General features: G+C 37.4%; 1 pseudogene; it reads left to right on the top strand.

Annotated features, from left to right (window-relative positions):
* The first annotated feature begins 13,961 nt into the window (after positions 1 to 13,961).
* LOC109279003 (vomeronasal type-1 receptor 4-like) lies at positions 13,962 to 16,534 on the top strand (annotated as a pseudogene).
* Positions 16,535 to 22,880: the final 6,346 nt, after the last annotated feature.

The following is a 22,880-nucleotide window of genomic DNA, read 5'->3' as shown; positions in this document are numbered from 1 at the left end:
GAACCCTTCCCATGCCCTCACATCCCCCCTGTGCCCTCACCAGCTGATGTGTCTCTCCCTCTGGCTGCAGTGCTCCCCTCGCAGATTCCCTTATGCCCTTTTCCTGACTTCCTTAAGAGTTTGCGGAAACCTCATCTCCAAGACAGTGTCCTTCCTGACCACTACTTTCAACGTTCTAGCGTCTTACCTCCACCAGCAAACCTTTTATCCTTCATTTACATTCCAGCATGCTATTATGCTGCTTGTATGAAAAATAGGATCACACTTGAAGTATTAATTGTGTCTCCTTTGTTTACTGATGTATGGCCTACATCTGGAAGTACAGGCTTATAAATAATATTTAGTCACATGAATTATCAATGACTTTTAAAACCTTGGATATTAAGGGATGCCTGTGTGGCTCAGTCGGTTAAGCATCTGACTTTGGCTCAGGACATGATCTCACAGTTCCTATGTTCAAGTCCCACATCGCTGCTGTCAGTGCAGAACCCACTTCGAATCCTCTGTCCCCCACTCTCTCTACCCCTCCCTCACTTGTGCGCACACACTCTCTTGAAAATAAATGAACATTAAATTTAAACAAAAACCTTGAATATTGAAACCTGAACACTGAGTAAATAGTTGTCAAATGATTAATAGAGATAAGAGATGGCATTTTTAGGTCTGATATTGGAGTCAGGTGCCTGTCTTACTAAAGAAGGGGGTACACTCCAGGGATGGGAACAGGAAAGAAGCTCTACCTTCCCAGAAGTCACAACATTAGCTTAGAATAAAATTCTGTTAAACTCACTTCCAAAATAGGAACTCACTGATTCTGTTGATATATATATATATAATTTTATTTTTAGAGAGAGACAGAGAGCATGCGAGTGGGAGAAGAGCAGAGGGGGAGAGAGAGAGAATCTTAAGCACTGCATGCTCAGCGCAGAGCCATCACAGGGTTCCATCCCACCACCCTGGGATCACGACTTGATCTGAAATCAAGAGAGGGTCACTCAACCTGCTGAGCTACCCAGGTGCTCCTGTGTTGATAGTTTTGTACAAAAAATTCTGAGCTCAGCCTTTATCTCATTAAACTAGACACAACATGAATTTCAGGGTCATTTATTTTTCAGGCTGATTGCTTTATTACAAAATGCAAGATTTTGACAACTGTACAAATTGCACAAATTTCCACAAGGAAAATTTTTTAAAAAACAATAAATTACTTTAATTATATAGTTACATTAATTAAAGCACTTATATGTATTAGGTTTTCAATTAAAAATTCAGTTGGTTTAGTAGCCCCAGAACCTTAGCACTTATATTTCTTTTCAATTGAATCAATAGAGGTTTGGATGCTCCAACATAAATTATGGATCAATACTAAAGTGTCTGAGGAAAGAAATTACTCTCTGGATGGCTGTACTTTGACTAGATTAAACAAACAAACAAAAACACCCTGCTTTCTAGCGGGTGAAAACAATGAACACTCTGAGTTTACTTTCTCCTCTAGTCTTCTAGAACTCCTCAGAATAACTTCTTTGAAAATTAGAAGAAGAGATGTTTGTGACCTCAGGTGCTGACTATGATTAAAAACACTTCCAAATTTATCAAGAGAATTCTCTGCAACTCACAGAGTAATTTGTGATTCCTCTGGACAAATCAGAAAGTTCACTGTGCACAAATGGGTTTTTTCAGTCCTTGGGGATGAAGCAACCCGCCCCTCATAGCCCTGGATCCAGGCACCTGCATCCAGCTGGAGCCCATCAGAGGTGCCTCCTGAACTGCTGAGGAGCTCAGACTCAGTAAGTCCCCTCCCTGTGTGCAGCTCTTGCATGCAGGGAGAGACCTGGTCATTCTTTGCAGGAATTTTGGTTCCCTAATCCTTTCTTATGTCAAGTACATTTTCTGCTGAATACTTTGCCTGTGCTTAAAGGTAAGTCTCCTTTCTCTGTGTTTCTGCACCCACACTCCTGTATCCTTTTCTTTTTCTTATCATTTCTTTACTATTCCATTTCTCTCATCAGTCTTTCTTATTCCTCTTTTTATTTTGCTGAATTCTCCTGTCATTGCTCTTCCTTTATAATTCTCAGTGTTGTAATTAAAATTACTTATTATTTCTCTTACAGTCTTCAAACTTATCTTTTATGTTAATATTTGTATTTTTTTAATTAATCAATATTTTTTTTGTTTATACCTTTACTATCTTCCATCTTTCGTGGTTGTTCTCAAAAGTTCTCATTTATCACCCCTTGATTAATTTTTTCAAGTTTATTTATTTATTTTGAGAGAGAGAGGGAGAGAGTGGGGGACAGGGACAGAGAGAGAGGGAGAGAGAGAATCCCAGGCAGGCTCCATGCTGTCAGTGCAGAGCCTGATGGGGGGCTGGAACTCACAAACCATGAGATCATCACCTGAGCCGAAGTTGAGTCAGACATTTAACTGACTGAGCCACCCAGGCACCCCTCAATCATTAATTTATTTATTGTTTTTGCAATTCTATTTTTTTTAAAATTTTTTTTTATGCTTATTTATTTTTGAGACAGAGAGAGACAGAGCATGAATGGGGGAGGGTCAGAGAGAGAGGGAAACACAGAAACTGAAACAGGCTCTAGGCTCTGAGCACAGAGCCCGATGAGGGGCTCGAACTCACAGACTGCAAGATCATGACCTGAGCCGAAGTCGGACGCCCAACCGACTGAGCCACCCAGGCGCCCCATTTTGCAATTCTATTTTTTTTTTTAATTTTTTTTTATTTTTTATTTATTTTTTATTTTTATTTTTATTTTTATTTTTTTTTATTTTTTTAATATATGAAATTTACTGTCAAATTGGTTTCCATACAACACCCAGTGCTCATCCCAAAAGGTGCCCTCCTCAATACCCATCACCCACCCTGCCCTCCCTCCCACCCCCCATCAACCCTCAGTTTGTTCTCAGTTTTTAACAGTCTCTTATGCTTTGGCTCTCTCCCACTCTAACCTCTTTTTTTTTTTTTTTTTCCTTCCCCTCCCCCATGGGTTTCTGTTATGTTTCTCAGGATCCACATAAGAGTGAAACCATATGGTATCTGTCTTTCTCTGTATGGCTTATTTCACTTAGCATCACACTCTCCAGTTCCATCCATGTTGCTACAAAAGGCCATATTTCATTTTTTCTCATTGTCACGTAGTATTCCATTGTGTATATAAACCACAATTTCTTTATCCATTCATCAGTTGATGGACATTTAGGCTCTTTCCATAATTTGGCTATTGTTGAGAGTGCCGCTATAAACATTGGGGTACAGGTGCCCCTATGCATCAGTACTCCTGTATCCCTTGGACAAATTCCTAGCAGTGCTATTGCTGGGTCATAAGGTAGGTCTATTTTTAATTTTCTGAGGAACCTCCACACTGCTTTCCAGAGCGGCTGCACCAATTTGCATTCCCACCAACAGTGCAAGAGGGTTCCTGTTTCTCCACATCCTCTCCAGCATCTATAGTCTCCTGATTTCTTCATTTTGGCCACTCTGACTGGCGTGAGGTGGTATCTCAGTGTGGTTTTGATTTGTATTTCCCTGATAAGGAGCGACGTTGAACATCTTTTCATGTGCCTGTTGGCCATCCGGATGTCTTCTTTAGAGAAGTGTCTATTCATGTTTTCTGCCCATTTCTTCACTGGGTTATTTGTTTTTCGGGTGTGGAGTTTGATGAGCTCTTTATAGATTTTGGATACTAGCCCTTTGTCCGATGTGTCATTTGCAAATATCTTTTCCCATTCCGTTGGTTGCCTTTTAGTTTTGTTGGTTGTTTCCTTTGCTGTGCAGAAGCTTTTTATCTTCATAAGGTCCCAGTAATTCACTTTTGCTTTTAATTCCCTTGCCTTTGGGGATGTGCCGAGTAAGAGATTGCTACGGCTGAGGTCAGAGAGGTCTTTTCCTGCTTTCTCCTCTAAGGTTTTGATGGTTTCCTGTCTCACATTCAGGTCCTTTATCTATTTTGAGTTTATTTTTGTGAATGGTGTGAGAAAGTGGTCTAGTTTCAACCTTCTGCATGTTGCTGTCCAGTTCTCCCAGCACCATTTGTTAAAGAGACTGTCTTTTTTCCATTGGATGTTCTTTCCTGCTTTGTCAAAGATGAGTTGGCCATACGTTTGTGGGTCTAGTTCTGGGGTTTCTATTCTATTCCATTGGTCTATGTGTCTGTTTTTATGCCAATACCATGCTGTCTTGATGATGACAGCTTTGTAGTAGAGGCTAAAGTCTGAGATTGTGATGCCTCCTGCTTTGGTCTTCTTCTTCAAAATTACTTTGGCTATTCGGGGCCTTTTGTGGTTCCATATGAATTTTAGGATTGCTTGTTCTAGTTTCGAGAAGAATGCTGGTGCAATTTTGATTGGGATTGCATTGAATGTGTAGATAGCTTTGGGTAGTATTGACATTTTGACAATATTTATTCTTCCAATCCATGAGCAGGGAATGTCTTTCCATTTCTTTATATCTTCTTCAATTACCTGCATAAGCTTTCTATAGTTTTCAGCATACAGATCTTTTACATGTTTGGTTAGATTTATTCCTAGGTATTTTATGCTTCTTGGTGCAATTGTGAATGGGATCAGTTTCTTCATTTGTCTTTCTGTTGCTTCATTGTTAGTGTATAAGAATGCAACTGATTTCTGCACATTGATTTTGTATCCTGCAACTTTGCTGAATTCATGTATCAGTTCTAGCAGACTTTTGGTGGAGTCTATCGGATTTTCCATGTATAATATCATGTCATCTGCAAAAAGCGAAAGCTTGACTTCATCTTTTCCAATTTTGATGTCTTTGATTTCCTTTTGTTGTCTGATTGCTGATGCTAGAACTTCCAGCACTATGTTAAACAACAGCGGTGAGAGTGTGCATCCCTGTCGTGTTCCTGATCTCAGGGAAAAAGCTCTCAGTTTTTCCCCATTGAGGATGATGTTAGCTGTGGGCTTTTCATAAATGGCTTTTATGATCTTTAAGTATGTTCCTTCTATCCCGACTTTCTCAAGGGTTTTTATTAAGAAAGGGTGCTGGATTTTGTCGAAGGCCTTTTCTGCATCGATTGACAGGATCATATGGTTCTTCTCTTTTTTTTTATTAATGTGATGTGTCACGTTGATTGATTTGCGAATGTTGAACCAGCCCTGCATCCCAGGAATGAATCCCACTTGATCATGGTGAATAATTCTTTTTATATGCCGTTGAATTCGATTTGCTAATATCTTATTGAGAATTTTTGCATCCATATTCATCAGGGATATTGGCCTGTAGTTCCCTTTTTTTACTGGGTCTCTGTCTGGTTTAGGAATCAAAGTAATACTGGCTTCATAGAATGAGTCTGGAAGTTTTCCTTCCCTTTCTATTTCTTGGAATAGCTTGAGAAGGATAGGTATTATCTCTCCTTTAAACGTCTGGTAGAACTCCCCTGGGAAGCCATCTGGTCCTGGACTCTTCTTTGTTGGGAGATCTTTGATAACCGATTCAATTTCTTCACTGGTTATGGGTCTGTTCAAGCTTTCTATTTCCTCCTGATTGAGTTTTGGAAGAGTGTGGGTGTTTAGGAATTTGTCCATTTCTTTTAGGTTGTTCAATTTGTTGGCATATAATTTTTCATAGTATTCCCTGCTAATTGTATCTCTGAGGGATTGGTTGTAATAATTCCATTTTCATTCATGATTTTATCTATTTGGGTCATCTCTCTTTTCTTTTTGAGAAGCCTGGCTAGAGGTTTGTCAATTTTGTTTATTTTTTCAAAAAACCAACTCTTGGTTTCGTTGATCTGCTCTACAGTTTTTTTAGATTCTATATTGTTTATTTCTGCTCTGATCTTTATTATTTCTCTTCTTCTGCTGGGTTTAGGCTGCCTTTGCTGTTCTGCTTCTATTTCCTTTAGGTGTGCTGTTAGATTTTGTATTTGGGATTTTTCTTGTTTCTTGAGATAGGCCTGGATTGCGATGTATTTTCCTCTCAGGACTGCCTTCGCTGCGTCCCAAAGTGTTTGGATTGTTGTATTTTCATTTTCGTTTGTTTCCATATATGTTTTAATTTCTTCTCTAATTGCCTGGTTGACCCACTCATTCGTTAGTAGGGTGTTCTTTAACCTCCATGCTTTTGGAGGTTTTCCAGACTTTTTCCTGTGGTTGATTTCAAGCTTCATAGCATTGTGGTCTGAAAGTATGCATGGTATAATTTCAATTCTTGTAAACTTATGAAGGGCTGTTTTGTGACCCAGTATATGATCTATCTTGGAGAATGTTCCATGTGCACTCGAGAAGAAAGCATATTCTGTTGCTTTGGGATGCAGAGTTCTAAATATATGTGTCAAGTCCACCTGATCCAATGTATCATTCAGGGCCCTTGTTTCTTTATTGACCGTGTGTCTAGATGATCTATCCATTTCTGTAAGTGGGGTGTTAAAGTCCCCTGCAATGACCACATTCTTATCAATAAGGTTGCTTATGTTTATGAGTAATTGTTTTATATATCTGGGGGCTCGGGTATTTGGTGCATAGACATTTATAATAGTTAGCTCTTCCTGGTGGATAGACCCTGTGATTATTATATAATGCCCTTCTTCATCTCTTGTTACAGCCTTTAATTTAAAGTCTAGTTTGTCTGATATAAGTATGGCTACTCCAGCTTTCTTTTGGCTTCCAGGAGCATGATAAATAGTTCTCCATCCCCTCACTCTCAATCTAAAGGTGTCCTCAGATCTAAAATGAGTCTCTTGTAGACAGCAAATAGATGGGTCTTGTTTTTTTATCCATTCTGATACCCTATGTCTTTTAGTTGGCGCATTTAATCCATTTACATTCAGTGTTATTATAGAAAGATATGGGTTTAGAGTCATTGTGATGTCTGTATGTTTTATGCTTGTAGTGATGTCTCTGGTACTTTGTGTCACAGGATCCCCCTTAGGATCTCTTGTAGGGCTGGTTTCGTGGTGACAAATTCCTTCAGTTTTTGTTTGTTTGGGAAGACCTTTATCTCTCCTTCTATTCTAAATGACAGACTTGCTGGATAAAGGATTCTCGGCTGCATATTTTTTCTGTTTAGCACACTGTAGATATCGTGCCAAGCCTTTCTGGCCTGCCAAGTTTCAAAGGAGAGATCAGTCACGAGTCTTATAGGTCTCCCTTTATATATGAGGGCACGTTTATCCCTTGCTGCTTTCAGAATTTTCTCTTTATCCTTGTATTTTGCCAGTTTCACTATGATATGTCGTGCAGAAGATCGATTCAAGTTACGTCTGAAGGGAGTTCTCTGTGCCTCTTGGATTTCAATGCCTTTTTCCTTCCCCAGTTCAGGGAAGTTCTCAGCTATAATTTGTTCAAGTACCCCTTCAGCACCCTTCCCTCTCTCTTCCTCCTCTGGGATACCAATTATGCGTATATTATTTTTTTTTAGTGTATCACTTAGTTCTCTAATTTTCCCCTCATACTCCTGGATTTTTTTTATCTCTCTTTCTTTCAGCTTCCTCTTTCTCCATAACTTTATCTTCTAGTTCACCTATTCTCTCCTCTGCCTCTTCAAGCTGAGCCATCGTGGATTCCATTTTGTTTTGCAATTCGTTTAAAGTGTTTTTCAACTCCTCATGACTGTTCCTTAGTCCCTTGATCTTTGTGGCAAGAGATTCTCTGCTGTCCTGTATACTGTTTTCAAGCCCAGCGATTAATTTTATGACTATTATTCTAAATTCACTTTCTGTTATATTATTTAAATCCTTTTTGATCAGTTCATTAGCTGTTGTTATTTCCTGGAGATTCTTCTGAGGGGAATTCTTCCGTTTGGTCATTTTGGAGAGTCCCTGGCGTGGTGAGGACCTGCAGTGCACTTCCCCTGTGCTGTGGTGTATAACTGGAGTTAGTGGGCGGGGCCGCAGTCCGACCCGATGTCTGCCCCCAGCCCACTGCTGGGGCCACAGTCAGACTGGTGTGTGCCTTCTCTTCCCCTCTCCTAGGGGCGGGATTCACTGTGGGGTAGCGTGTCCCGTCTGGGCTACTTGCACACTGCCAGGCTTGTGTTGCTGGGGATCTGGCGTATTAGCTGGGGTGGGTAGGCAAGGTGCACGGGGGCTGGAGGGGCAGGCTTAGCTCGCTTCTCCTTAGGTGATCCACTTCAGGAGGAGCCCTGTGGCAGCGGGAGGGAGTCAGATCCGCTGCCGGAGGTTTGGCTCCGCAGAAGCACAGAGTTGGGTGTTTGCGCGGAGCGAGCAAGTTCTCTGGCAGGAACTGGTTCCCTTTGGGATTTTGGCTGGGGGATGGGCGGGGGAGATGGCGCTGGCGCCTTTGTTCCCCGCCAAGCTGAGCTCTGCCGTCCGGGGGCTCAGCAGCTCTCCCTCCCTTTGTCCTCCAGCCTTCCCGCTTTCCGAGCAGAGCTGTTAACTTATGACCTCCCAGACGCTAAGTCACGCTTGCTGTCGGAACAGAGTCTGTCCGGCCCCTCCGCTTTTGCCAGCCAGACTCGGGGGCTCTGCTTGGCCGGCGAGCCGCCCCTCCGCCCCTGCTCCCTCCCGCCAGTCCGTGGAGCGCGCACCGCCTCGCCGCCCTTCCTACCCTCTTCCGTGGGCCTCTAGTCTGCGCTTGACTCCGGAGACTCCCTTCTGCTAATCCTCTGGCGGTTTTCTGGGTTCTTTAGGCAGGTGTAGGTGGAATCTAAGTGATCGGCAGGACGCGCTGTGAGCCCCGCGTCCTCCTACGCCACCATCTTCCGGAACCTCCCTTAAAGGAATGCAATTCTATTTTAAATGTACTCCTGACTTGCTCCCTGCTTTTCCTCTTCTCTTCTACTTCTGACATTTCATTTCTTCCTTCTTTCACTCCCTTCTGTTATCTTAAGTGCTTATATTATATTCCTTTCTATAATTATTTACGTTCTTAACATAGTTTTCTATAATGTTTTTTCCTTTTTCCATGAAACCATTTCATGCATTACTACCATCTCCATCAGAGTATGAATGACCACTCATACCTATTCTGTCTATTCTGACATATATGCTAATATTCTAAGATCCAAAATTTTTGAATATTCAAACTAAGTTTTTTTACTCTGAATCTGTCCTGTATATTGTCCCTCTCAATCACAATTCTTCTGAATCTCTTTTGGAAAACTTATTAAGTCACTAAAAATAATTGTATAACCCATTTTGTATGGGAAAAATATGAAGATGCATGAAAATCAAGGATTTTACTTCAGGCCAGACCTCACATATTTTTTTATGTAAAATTCAGATTCATAAACTAACTTGAAACATAAACAGCTGCATTTATTTAAGATGCGTTTCCAGTAAAAATTTTCTTCTCTCATTCTTATTTATACAAGTTAGTATAAAGTTATGTTGTGTTTATTCATTCTTCTTTCTTTTTCTCTTCTTACTTCAGTCTACCCTTTCCCATCTTTAGTGTCTGCTGTTGGTGTCTCCCTTTCTTCCTCTCTCTTTATATCATGCCCTCTTCTCTTCTTGCCTCCTCTTTCCTTTAAAACTCACGACTCCTTACATTAACTGAATATTAGTTTTTTTAATTCATTTCTCCATTGCTTTCCTCATATGGTAAAAACCTCCTTTCCTTTTATTTTCTCATTCTTGTCTCTATTGTGTTGGTGTCATTTCTCTACTTTCCATTCCTTTGTCATAATATTTCTCTCACTTGTGAGTGCCTTCTGATTTTTAGATTACATAAATTTATATCCTTTTTGAATTTTACTATTTCTTACCGATCATACTGAGGAGAAAAACCTCTTCCTCTACCCTCTTATGTTGGTTATGAGGGCCTGCAAATTAAATCAATAAAAGAAGAACAAGAGAAAAAGCAAAAAAAAAATTATTCACATGCTTATGGGAGTTCATAAAAGAAGTAGCTCATAAATGGCTAAAATTAGGAGTTTATATACTCAACCTCAAAAAAAGAAAGAGGGGAGAGAAAAGGCTTCTATGGTAAGAATAAATGGGTTTTGAAGAGAACAAATAAAAGATAAGAAATTTGTATAATCACTTTTTATGCAGGTGCAAGTAGTATTTTCTTTCTTTCTCAGTACCATAAAACACCATCAGAGAAGGGAATTTATAAAAGTTTCTTTCTCAGTCGTTCCTGAATTTAGTGAGAAAGGAAAGCCTCTAGGAGGCTTATTCCTGCAGCCATTGAATCTCAAATGTGTTTGCTCTAAAGTAATATTCACTTGGAAGTTAAAAATAAAATAAAAAAAAAATAAAATCACATTAACTTGGGGAGTTCAACGGGTCTCCACAATACTATCTAAATTATTCTCATATCAAATTCTTACTCAGAAACCAAAGCTTCTCACACATTATTCTTTTTTCTTGCTTTCCTAAAATTCCCCATTTCATATTTGTAATTATTCTGATATATATCCTAATATTTTTTATTTATTATTAGGCTTCATTTTTTCTACAATCCTTTCTCTGTGCTTTTTTATTTGCACAATTTTATTTTCTTGCCTGTTTTCAATTGTATTTTTTTCTCTCCTTCCCTTGTTTTCTTTAGCTGATTTCCCTGCTGGCATGCCACTACTCTCATCCTTTTGTCTTTTTTAATTCTACTTGTACCTTCACATTTATTATTTCTCTTTACCTTTCCACCTTGATTAAACATTGTCTCCTAATTTCTATTCCCTTTCTCTCTCATTTTCTTTCATCTCCTCCACTGATCTATTAATTTATTTAAACATTGCTTCTTATTTTATTTTTATTATTTTTATTTTTTATGTTTTAGAAGTTTTTATTTAAACCCAAATTAGTTGTGGCACCTGGGTAGCTCAGATAAGCGTTGGACTTTGGCTCAGGTCATGATCTCACAGTTTGTGGGTTCCAGCCCCACATCATGACTCTGTGCTGACAGCTCAGAGCCTGGAGCCTGCTTCAGATTCTGTGTCTCCCTCTCTCCCTGCCCCTCCTGGGTAGCGCGCTCTCTCTCTCTTTCTCTCTCTCTCTCTCAAAAATAACTAAACATTAAAAACAAATCTTAACACAAGTTAGTTAACACACAGTGTAATATTAGTTTCAGGTGTACTGAGCACTTCCATACAACATGCAATGTTCACCACAAAAATATGTGCAATTTTTACTGCCTTGTTTTCCTGTTCATGTTTCTTGCCTCTACATTTGTCTCTGATCTCAAAAACAAAATTTACATACAAATTCTCCAAGTCAATGTAAGAAAGTGATTTAGATTTTGTGGGCAGTTGCAATGAGTTTTAAATATGGTTGACATGTGGCACTTCATGATATTGGGTATTCTGATTTATAAACATCCTATGTGCTACTACTATTTCTGTCTTAACAGTTTTCAATTAACTTCTGCAGTTTATTATAGAAATTCTCACATAAATTTGAAGTTACCTCACACTGTTATTGTCATCCTAAATCCTATAGTTTCTAAAATTACACTATCTATGGAAATACCTGTTAAAATAAGTAGCTGTGCTACCTACTGTAATATTTTTCTCTAGAGTTTTAAACTTATTTTCAGTGTAGACCATATTACCATCAATGAATAAGAACAATCACATTTTTGGTTTTTGGAATGCTTATCCTTCTTTTAATTCTTTTCCACATATGTTAAGAGCCCCAATGCAATAAAAAACGGGGACATAATAGGCAGTGCACTTACACTTCTCACTTGAAAGAGAATTAGTTGGGTACCATAATTTATTGTTTGTTCTATGTTTATATTAGCTATCTTTCTTGCATAAATTTAAAATCTTCTTTGTATTTACAATATACAATAGGGTTTTATTTTGTCATAAATGCATGTTAAATATATATGAGTGTACCTTTATTACCTGCTAAAATATCATGTGCCTTTCATGTTTCAGGCATTAGTATGGACAATTATGTTAATAGATTTCTTAAATATAAGGCATCTTAGAATATCTGAGAAATTTAAACTGTTTATGATATATTATTCTCTTTATACCTTGGTGCATATAGCTTACATTATTTATATGTATATTTATATACATTATTGAGATGAAATTAGCAAAACATAACATTAGCCATCTTATTTTGTGCCATTCAGTGGAACCTACATTTGCAATGTTGTGCAACCACAGCTCACATTAAGCTTCGAAACATTTCATCACTCCCAAAGAAAACCACAGAATCCCCAGTCACTCCTCTCTCCTCCCTCCCTCCATTCCCTGGAAACCAATGTCTGCTTTCTGTCTACAGATTTATGCATGTTTGGATATTTCATATAAACGGAATCAGACCATGTGTGACTTTTGTGTCTCACCCCTTTCACTTCTTTGCTGAACTCTCTCATGAGAGTGCGGGCATATCTTGACTAGAGAATGACTGGTGTCCCATATGGGTTCTAATTTTCCTTAGAATGCAATGGTCTCACATAAAATTCTGGAAATTAGCTGAAAATATCTTCCATATGTCTTGCTCATCCTCTAATAGGCTAGGCTGTTTCACAAGGTGGTATGATGGGCAAAGAGCAAGGCTTGCCTGCAGGCATTTATCAAGAGCGTGGTTGTGTCACATTTACCCCACACTGACTTGCCAAAGTGTGTCAAAGGCCAACCTATATTCAAGGTCCAAAGGAAAAGGCGATCTCTTGATTGGAACCACACATCCCATTACAAGGAAGGGAAGAACTTACAGACATTTTTCTAGTCCAGCACTTCCCGGGATCAAGAGCAACTGAGATGTGAGAAACTGGAGACAGGGAGTAAAGATGATTATTTAGAGGCATATCCCTCAACAGGAAGAGAGCAATGACTTAAGAAATGTGCAAGAAAGGCAGTACATTTGCATGTGGAGGGAAACATTTTTTAATAATGCATGAGGGAAAGGAATAACAGAAGAGAGGGTCTTAGCAAGAAGGAGAGTTCCAGATTTATTGCACAAGTGGATGGATTAGCTGTAATTAGAAACATAGACAATTCATTCACAGTACCAGAGGAGAAGGGTGCTTTTCTCAGCAAGGATATAAAAAAGGTATGATGTAGTGGTGGGATTATTTTGAAGGAGTCTTTTCACTGATTTCTTTTCTAAATGAAATATGAAGTTCACTAATGGTTAAATGAATAAATAAAATAAAGTTATATAGATATAGATAGATGATAGATAAAAGATAGGTGATAGATAGATAGATAGATAGATATGATCAATGGAATTCATTGAATACAATGGAATATTATTCAGCCATTAAAAATAGAATTCTTGCATCTGTGAAAACCTGGATGAACCTTGAGGACATGATGCCACATAAAATAAGTCAGAGCGTGAAAAACAAGCCCTGTATGATCTCGTCTATATGTGCAATCAAAAAATTTAAAACTTATCCCAATGAATTCATAGATAAAAAGAACAGATTGGTGTTTGCCTGAGGTGAGGTTCAGGAGATTGGAGAAATAGCTGACATGGTAAAAAGGTACAAAGTTCCTGTTATAAAAGAAATAAATTATGGAGCTATAATTTGCAGTGTTATGGCTATAGTTAGTAATGGCTATAGTTAGTATGGCTATAGTTATAGTAATAGTTATGGCTATAGTTAGTATAGTTAGTATAGTGTGTATATTTGAAAGCTGCTAAAAGAGTAGATCTTAAATGTTGTCATAACAAGGAAGAAAATTTATAACTATGTGTGGTGATGGATGTTAACCAGAATTATTGTGGTGATCATTTTGTGATATATACAAATATACAATTTTATGTAGTACCCCCAACACTGTCATACTACTACACATCAAATATGTATCGATAAAAATATGCAACATGGCATCAAAACAACACTGGCAGAGCATATGTTGGTGTTTTGAGAATAGAGAAAATGTTATTAAATAGTGATCAAGGGAAGTGAGAAAGTGAATACAGTAGAAATGCCATTAAAAATTTCTATGTGTTCTGGGAAGAGAAAGAAGCCCACCGGACTTAGTATTGAGGAATTTGGTATAACTTCACGTACACTGTTTTATGTTTTTATCCATCCGTGTTTATCTGACCAGGATGCCATGGACGAGGAAAAATGTTAGATTTAATGCAAGTTGTCTTTCATGTGATGAGGAGTGTGAAGTGGGGAAAAAAAGGATGGAATCACATATTTTTGCAGGAAGTGATTATAATGCTGGCTTGTGGAAGTTTAGGTAAGGAGAAGTTGTGACAAAGTTATGGAGAGTCGAGATTTTCAGACCCTGATGATAACAAAGTAATATTAAAGTCAAAGATTAGATAGACTAAGTGGAAATAGCTGCTAATAGGACAATGTGAGGCTTGAAAATGACATAATAAGTTTACTATATTGGTAATGACAACAGCTAGTGTGTAAGCAAAAGAGAGAGGAGGGGGTCGCAGGTGAGCCAAGAGTGTTGGAAGAGAGGAGATCACAAATGTCAGAGACTGAGGCTATCATGCTAACCCATTGGTGTGGATCTACAATCACTAAGACATAACATAGGTTGAGTTGGGAAGTATCATACTAAGTCAGGAGCCATGGAGGTGGGTGACTTGAGTCAGCAGATTATTTCTACAGGCACTGTGATGGATATAGACTGATAGCAAATATTTCAAAGCTGGAGGGATGGAAAATTATCTGCAAATGCTAGTGATCAAAGAGAATGTTGTCACATACAAGCCTGGTAAAAAGGAGCGGAGGGGAGACAAAGATTCCACTACCTGAGAGAGTCTCAACTGAAGCAGTGGCTTCAGGGTAGAATGAAGAAATGAAGTGAATTTTCAGGATGCAATGAATTGACCCATGTACTGAAATATATTTACTGTGTACATTGGTAGGATATTGGAGTTGCGGAAACATGAGCAGTAGGGTCAGAAAAAGGCATTTACAGAGCCTGATGGTAGGATGTGACTCTGGGGATGGAGTCTTCTTCTGATGAATGACAAAAATGATGAATGTTGGGGTGCCTGGGTGGCTCAGTCAGTTGAGCGACCGACTTCAGCTCAGGTCATGATCTCACGGTTAGTGAGTTTGGGCCCACATCTGGCTCTGTGCTGACAGCTCAGAGCCTGGAGCCTGCTTCAGATTTTGCAGCTCCCTCTCTTTCTGCCCCTCCCCCACTCGCGCTCTGTCTCTCTCTGCCTCTCAAAAATAAAGAAAAATAATAAAAAATAAAAAATAATAATAAAAAATGACGAATGCCAACTATAGTAGCAACATAATACATTAAAATTTTCTGTTGTTCATGACAATAGATTGAAACACATTCAAAATATAGAAATGAAGTTCAGAATATATACATAGAACATAAAATCATATAAATATTGTTTTTAATGCATAAATATTTTCCCTTGGGAAATTCAAGTTATTTTTGAGAAGTTTTTTTTTTGAGAATTTTTTTTTTATAAATAAGCATGTTTGTCTTAACCCTAATGTTTCTGTGAAGTGACTTTAACAATTCCTGACATTTACCTCCAAAACTGATTATTAATTTCCTCAATATTGTTACAGAGCATTCACACAATCTTCTGCTCAGGGTGATCATACATCATGGAATCTTCTTAGAGTTCTATTATTTCCATTAGGCTTAAAAATCATTTCAGTGCCCTCTTGAGTTGTGGAGGAGACGATCCATAGTATAAGAGCCAATTATTATAATGATTTCAAATGAGACTATTTTAGGAATGTTCTTTCTGTCTCAAACTGGAATTGGTTTTATTGGAAATACATTGCTACTGGTGTTATTCATCAACACTTTCTTGCCCAGCCCCATACAAAGAAACCTATAAACTTGATATTTACCCATTTAACTTTATCTAATGTCATGACAATTCTTTTCAGTGCAATCCCAGAAATAATGAATGCCTTTGGAGTAAGAAATTTCTGGATGACATTGGTTGCAAGGCAGTGCTGTACCTATACAGAGTCACCTGGGGTCTTTCCCTCTGCACCACATCTTCCCTGAGTATTTTACAAGCCATAATTATCATTTCCAGCAACTCTAGGTGGGTGGGGCTCAACCCAAAATCTCCTCATACATTTTTCCTGTCTTCTCTTCTTTCTGGATCACCAACATGTTAATCTACATCCATGTCATCATAAATGCTGTGGCCCCGTACAACACTACTGGAATTGGACAAGTGTTTTCTCTGACATACTGTAGTGGAAAAAAGTCTGATCTCCTTCCACAGACTGCTTTGCTAGGGGGCAAGGTTTTATGAGATTTCCTGTGTATGTTCCTTATGATCTACTCAAATGTGTAGCGGTAAAGTTCCTCTTCACACATCACAAGGTAGTCCAGCATCTCCACAAGACCAGCCTCTGCCCAAGACTCTCTCCTGAAACCAAGGCCACCCACACAATCCTGGCACTGGTGAGCTGCTTTGTTTTCTTTTACTGCACTATCAGCTGCCTTACTATTTACATAATGTACAGCTATAATGTACAAGGATTACAGAACATCATTATTTTTCTCTCCTGTTGTTTGCCAGCGATTTTTCCATTTGTGTTGCTCAAAAGTAATAACAGATGATCATTTCTGAACTGTGCTTTTGTAAATATGAGACAGTTCTCTCAGAGTCTCGAACACCCTCACACACTTCTCAGATACAAAGGGGCATGTGATTAGATGTTCCCACTCCACAATTTTAGTGAGGTAAAATTCTGAGAATGCATTAATAATTTTTACTTTGGGAATTTCTTCAAATCATCGAAGTGAACAGAGAAAATAAATGATTAGATACATGTAATGAAATGTTTAGAATTGTTGCACCTAGCCAGAGCACTCTTTGTCCTTTCCTAAAATTATTGTCAAAAATTCATACCTATGATTACTTGGATACCCTTATTTCTAAGAGTTCCTCCATAATGAGACATATCTATCAGTTAAAGTACGGTAACTACAATTGCTGGATTATGCTGGACTGCCTTCACTAGACAAAAAATTTTATATCTGCACTGTTGTATGTTTTGGATCCAAACAATGCTTGAATTTACCATATGCTGCTGATTATGTCTAGTTTAATCATGGAGTGTGATATATAAGTGTACATATAACCATGCTCTCTTCACTCTGTGAATACTGATCACCATTCCCCAGAGCACAAAAGTATTGCCCATTCTCAAATACTTCATAAGACCTTATGTTACCTTGTGTGTGCACAATTTTGTATCTATTTACATCACTAGAAGTATTTTTTGAATTCTTACACATTCTATTTTGTATAAGTATATTGTTGTGTCAATAGCTAATATTTTCATATGGACAGTGTTGTACTTTTATCAAAGTATTTAGCAATTCTCATATATCACAGAATGATAAATTAGAAAATTAATCTTTTCTTGAAAGCAGTCAAAATTCTCAGTAAAATTCTTATAAACAATTTTTAATAACTGCCTCAAATAAATATAAAGTTAATCTGATGAAGAAAAAGTAGTAAGCTTCATGCTAAAAGTGCAGCTGCTCTCAGCACATTTGTGACTCTTACAGCACAGACCTCTGTGCTTCAAAGCTCCTTGGGAAAGAGAAAACTGGGGGTTAGAGCCAGAATACAAAGATTTACTAATGATGTAACACAATTCAACTACATTCTTTTTACAATAGAAATAACTAATGCATGAAGACACTCAAAGATTGAAATTAAAAAGGAAAAAAAAAACTACAGTAGGCTAATTGACATAAAGCTAAATTAAACATATAAAATATGAGACAAAATTATGTGGTTGTGATGGAGGTAACTATAATAATGATAAAGGGATAAATTAACTCGGAAGAAATATCTGCCCTAAAATTGAATACAGTTAGAATAATAACTCCATAAAAATTTAGTTCTTTTAGACTCTGAACTTAGGTGACCATCAATTTAATATAGACTGCTATACAAATAAGGTGTTACACATAAATCTAATGGTAATGATGAATCAAAAGCCCGTGTTAGATACAGAAACAATAAAGAGAAAGAAAGCCAAGCTTAACATAAGAAAAGCCAATAAACCACAAAAGAAGAGAGAAAGAGAAGAAGAGAGCAGAGCAGAGCTACCAAACAACCAGAAAACAATGAACAAAATGACAATAAGTACATGTCTATCAATACTTACCTTAAATGTAAATGAGCTAGCTGTTCCATCAAAGATACAAGGTGACTAAATGAATTTTTTAAAACACCCATCGATGTGTTGCCTATAAGAGACTCATTTTGGACCTAAAGAACCATCAAGGTTGAAAATGAGGAGCTGGAAAAACATATTCCATTCAAATGGAAGTTAAAAAAAAGGAACAAGGCAGGTTAGCAATATTCTTATCAGACAAAATAAACTTTAAAACAAAGACTATAGCAAGACACAAAGAAGGACACTCCATAGTGATGAAGGCATCAATACAAGAGTTTATAACAATTGTAAATATCTATGCACCCAACATAGAAGAACCTAAATACATAATGCAACATTTAAAGACTTATAGGGAAAAATTGACAGTAATAAATAATAATAGAAGACTTCAACACCCCACTTATATCTACAGATAGATCCTCCAGGCAGAAAGTCAACAAGGAAACAGTGGTTATAAATGGAACACCAGACCAGATGGACATAGCAGAGATATGCAGAACATTTCATTCAAAAACAACAGAATGCACATTCTTTTCAAGTGTACAAGAAACATTTTCCAGAGTAGATCACATATTAAGCCACAAAAGCAGTGGCCCTATAAACTTAAGAAGATTAAAATCATGTTGAGCACCTTTTCTGATGATAACAGTATAAAATGAGACATAAACTACAAGAAAAAAACTGGGGGAAAAAAGATGTGAAGACTATGCAACATGCTACTACACAATAACTGGATCAACAAAGAAATCAAAGAGAAAACCAAAAAATATGTGGAGACAAATGAAAATGAAAACTCAATGATCAAAAATCCTTGCAAAAGCAGTTCTAAAAGGGAAGTTTATAGCAATACAGGCCTTCTCTAGAAACAAGAAAAATCTCAAATAAACAACCTAACTTTACACTTAAAGAAAGTAGAAAATGAAGAACAAATAGTGCCCAAATCTAGTAGAAAGTGGAAATAATAAAGATTCAAGCAGAAATAAATGAAATAGGGACTGAAATAGAAATAGAAAATTTCAATAAAACCAAGAGCTGATTCTTTCAAAATACAACAAAATTGACAAATCTCAAGCCAGACTCATCAATAAAAAAAGACAGAGGAGTCAAATAAATAAAATCAGAAATGAGGCAGAAAAAATAACTGACACACAGAAACACAAAGGATTGTAAGAAAATATTATATGTCAACAAACTTTTCAATCTAGAAAGAATGGATAAATGTAAATACACACACACACACACACACATTTCCAATATGAACCAAGAAGAAATAGAAATTTTCAACAGACTGATTATTACTCATGAAATTGAGTTAATAATAAAAATAACTTTTAACAACCAGAAGTCTGGATCTATACTCTGAAAACTATAATATGTTGAAAGAAATTGAACATGACATAGTTGAATGGAAAGATATACCATGCTACATAAATTGCACATATGAGTGAAATCATATGGTATTTGTCTTTCACTGACTTGTTTCACTTAGCATAATACTCTCTAGCTCAATCCACTCATTGCAAATGGCAAGATTTCATTATGGCTGGTAATATTCCATTGTATATATACAATATTCCATTATGTATACATATTCCATTTTATGGCTGGTAATATTCCATTGTGTATATATAACCACATCTTCTTTATGCATTTATCAGTTGATGAACACTTGAGCTGTTTCCAACATTGAGCTATTTTAGATAATGCTACAATTAAAAAAAATAGAGAGAGGCAAACCAAGAAACAGACTCTTAACTATAGAGAACAAACTGATGGTTACTAGAGGGGAGGTGGGTGTTGGGATTGGGCGAAATAGTGTATAGGGATTAAGGAGTACACTTGTGATGAGCACTGGGTGATGCAGGAAGTGTTTCAGTAAACCTGAAAGTAATATTACACTGTATGTTAACTGGAATTTAAATAAAAAGTTTTTAAAAAGAGTTGATTAGTACATACAGTCCAAGAGATTCCAGGGGCACATATGCACAGTGAGACAATTATCTGAAGAAGCAGCAAGAGGGTGATCACCTTCAAGTCAAAGAGATAGGTCTCAAAAGAAATCAACCCTACAGGTACCTTGCTCTTGGACCTTCAACCTCCAGAAATGTGAGAACATAAGTGTATTTTTCAAAAAAATTACACACACACACACACACACACACACCATGCTAATAGATTGGAAGAATTAATATGTTTTTTTAATTTATTTATTTTATGTTTATTTTTAAGCCAGAGAGAGACAGAGCATTAGTGGGGATGGAGCAAAGAGAGAGGGAGACACAGAATCCGAAGCAGGCTCCAGGCTCTGAGCTGCGAGCACAGAGCCTGATGCGGGGCTCGAACTCACGAGCTGTAAGATCATGACCTGAGCCGAAGCAGGACGCTCAGTCAACTGACCACCCAGGCGCCCAGAAGAATTAATATGGTTAAAATGTCCATACTGGGACACGTAGGTGGTTCAGTCAGTTGAGCTTCCAACTCTTGGTCTCAGCTCAGGTCATGATCTCACAGTTGGAGGGATCAAGCCCAGAATCAGTCTTCATGCTGAACATGGAGCCTGCCTGGGATTCTTTTCCTCTCTCCCTCTGCTCCTCTGACCCACTCATTCATTCATTGATTCATTTTCTCTCTCTCTCTCTCTCTCTCTCTCAAAATAAATAAATAAACTTTGAAAATTAAATAAATAAAATGACGATACTAGTCAAAGCAATCTATAGAGTCAATGCAATCTTTGTCGAAATTCTAATAGCACTTTTCATGGAACTAGAACAAGTAATACTAAAATTTTATCAAAACCACAAAACACCTTGAATAACTAAAGAAATATTGAGAAAGAACTAAGCTGGGCAGCATACAATTCTAGATTTTAAGACATACTACAAAGTTACAGTAATTAAAGCAGCATGCTACTGGCAGAAAAATAGAGAGATGAATGGAACAGAATAGAGTGCCCAGAAATAAGCCTGAACTATATGGTCAATTAAGGAGGCAAGACTATATGATGAGGAAAAGATAATCCTTCCAATAAATGGTTTTGGAAAAACTAGACAGCTGCATGTAAAATAATGAAATTGGAGCACTTCCTCAAGCCATACACAAAACTGATTGAATTAAAGCCTAAATGTGATATGTGAAACCACAAAATTCCTGCAGACATCAGCCTTAACAACATATTTATGGATATGTCTTTTCAGGAAAGAGAAAGAAAAGTAAAAATAAACTATTGGGCTTACATCAACATAAAAGCTTTTGCACAGTGAAGGCAACCATCATCAAAACAGAAAGGCAACCTTCTGGATGGGAGAAGGTACTTGCAAATGAAATATCAGATAAGGGGTTAATATCCAAAATATACAAAAAACTTATGCAACTTACCACAAAAACATAAATCTGATTTAAAAGTGGGCAAGAGACAGCAATAGCACTGCTAGGAATTCACCCAAGGGATACAGGAGTGCTGATGCATAGGGGCACTTGTACCCCAATGTCTACAGCAGCACTTTCAACAATAGCCAAATTGTGGAAAAAGCCTAAATGTCCATCAACTGATGAATGGATAAAGAAATTGTGGTTTATATACACAATGGAGTACTATGTGGCAATGAGAAAGAATGAAATATGGTCCTTTGTAGCAACGTGGATGGAACTGGAGAGTGTGATGCTAAGTGAAACAGAGAAAGACAGATACCATGTTTTCACTCTTGTGTGGATCCTGAGAAACTTAACAGAAACCCATGGGGGAGGGGAAGGAAATAAAAAGAGGTTAGAGTGGGAGAGAGCCAAAGCATAAGAGACTGTTAAAAACTGAGAACAAACTGAGGGTTGATGGGGGGTGGGAGGAAGGAGAGGGTAGGTGATGGGCATTGAAGAGGGCATCTTTTGGGATGAGCACTGGGTGTTGTATGGAAACCAATTTGACAATAAATTTCATATATTAAAAAAAAGAATAGTTAATGTATGTTCTCAAACTATTCCAAAAAAAAAAAAGAAAGAAAAAGAAATGGAAGAAAAACTTCCAGATTCAATCTACGAGATCAGCATTACCCTAATACCAAAACCAGATAAAGACACTACAAAAAAAAAAAAAAAGAGACCTACAGGCCAATATCCCTAATGAACATGGATGCAAAAATTCACAAAATACTAGCAAATTCAATCCAACAGTACATTAAAAAAAACATTTAAGATGATCAACGGGTTGCAAGGTTGTTCGATATTTGCAAATCAATCAGCATGATACATCAAATCAATAAGAGAAAGGATAAGAACCATATGACCATTTTAATACATGCAGAAAAAGCATTTGACAAAGTCCAACATCCATTCATCATAAAAACCCTTAATAAAGTAGGGTTAGAGGGAACACACCTCAAGATCATAAAGGCCATTTATGAAAAACCACAGGTAACATCATCCTCAATGGGGAAAAACTCAGAACTTTTCCTCTGTGGTCAGGAACACTGTCACCACTGTTATCGAACATAGTATTGGAAATCCTAGACACAGCAATGAGACAAAAAAAAGAAATAAAAGGCATCCAAGTCAGCAAGGAAGAAGTAAAACTTTCACTATTTGCAGATGATATGATATTCTATGTAGAAAACCTGAAAGCCTCCACAAAAAACTGCTAGAACTGGTAAGTGATTTCAGGTAAAATAACAAGATATAAAATCAATGTACAGATGCATTTCTGTTGCATTTCTATACACCACTAATGAAACAGAAGAAAGAAAAAATTAAGGAATCAACCCCCATTTACAATTGCACCAAAACCATAAGATTCCTAGTAATAAACCTAACCAAATAGGTGAAAGATCTGTACTCTGAAAACTATAGAACACTGATTTTTTTAATGTTTATTCATC

Source organism: Panthera pardus, unplaced genomic scaffold (assembly GCF_024362965.1).
Source record: "Panthera pardus isolate Hobbes unplaced genomic scaffold, ASM2436296v1 HiC_scaffold_2, whole genome shotgun sequence".
Classification (NCBI taxonomy): Eukaryota; Metazoa; Chordata; class Mammalia; order Carnivora; family Felidae; genus Panthera; species Panthera pardus.
This window is presented reverse-complemented; position numbering and strand designations above follow the sequence as displayed.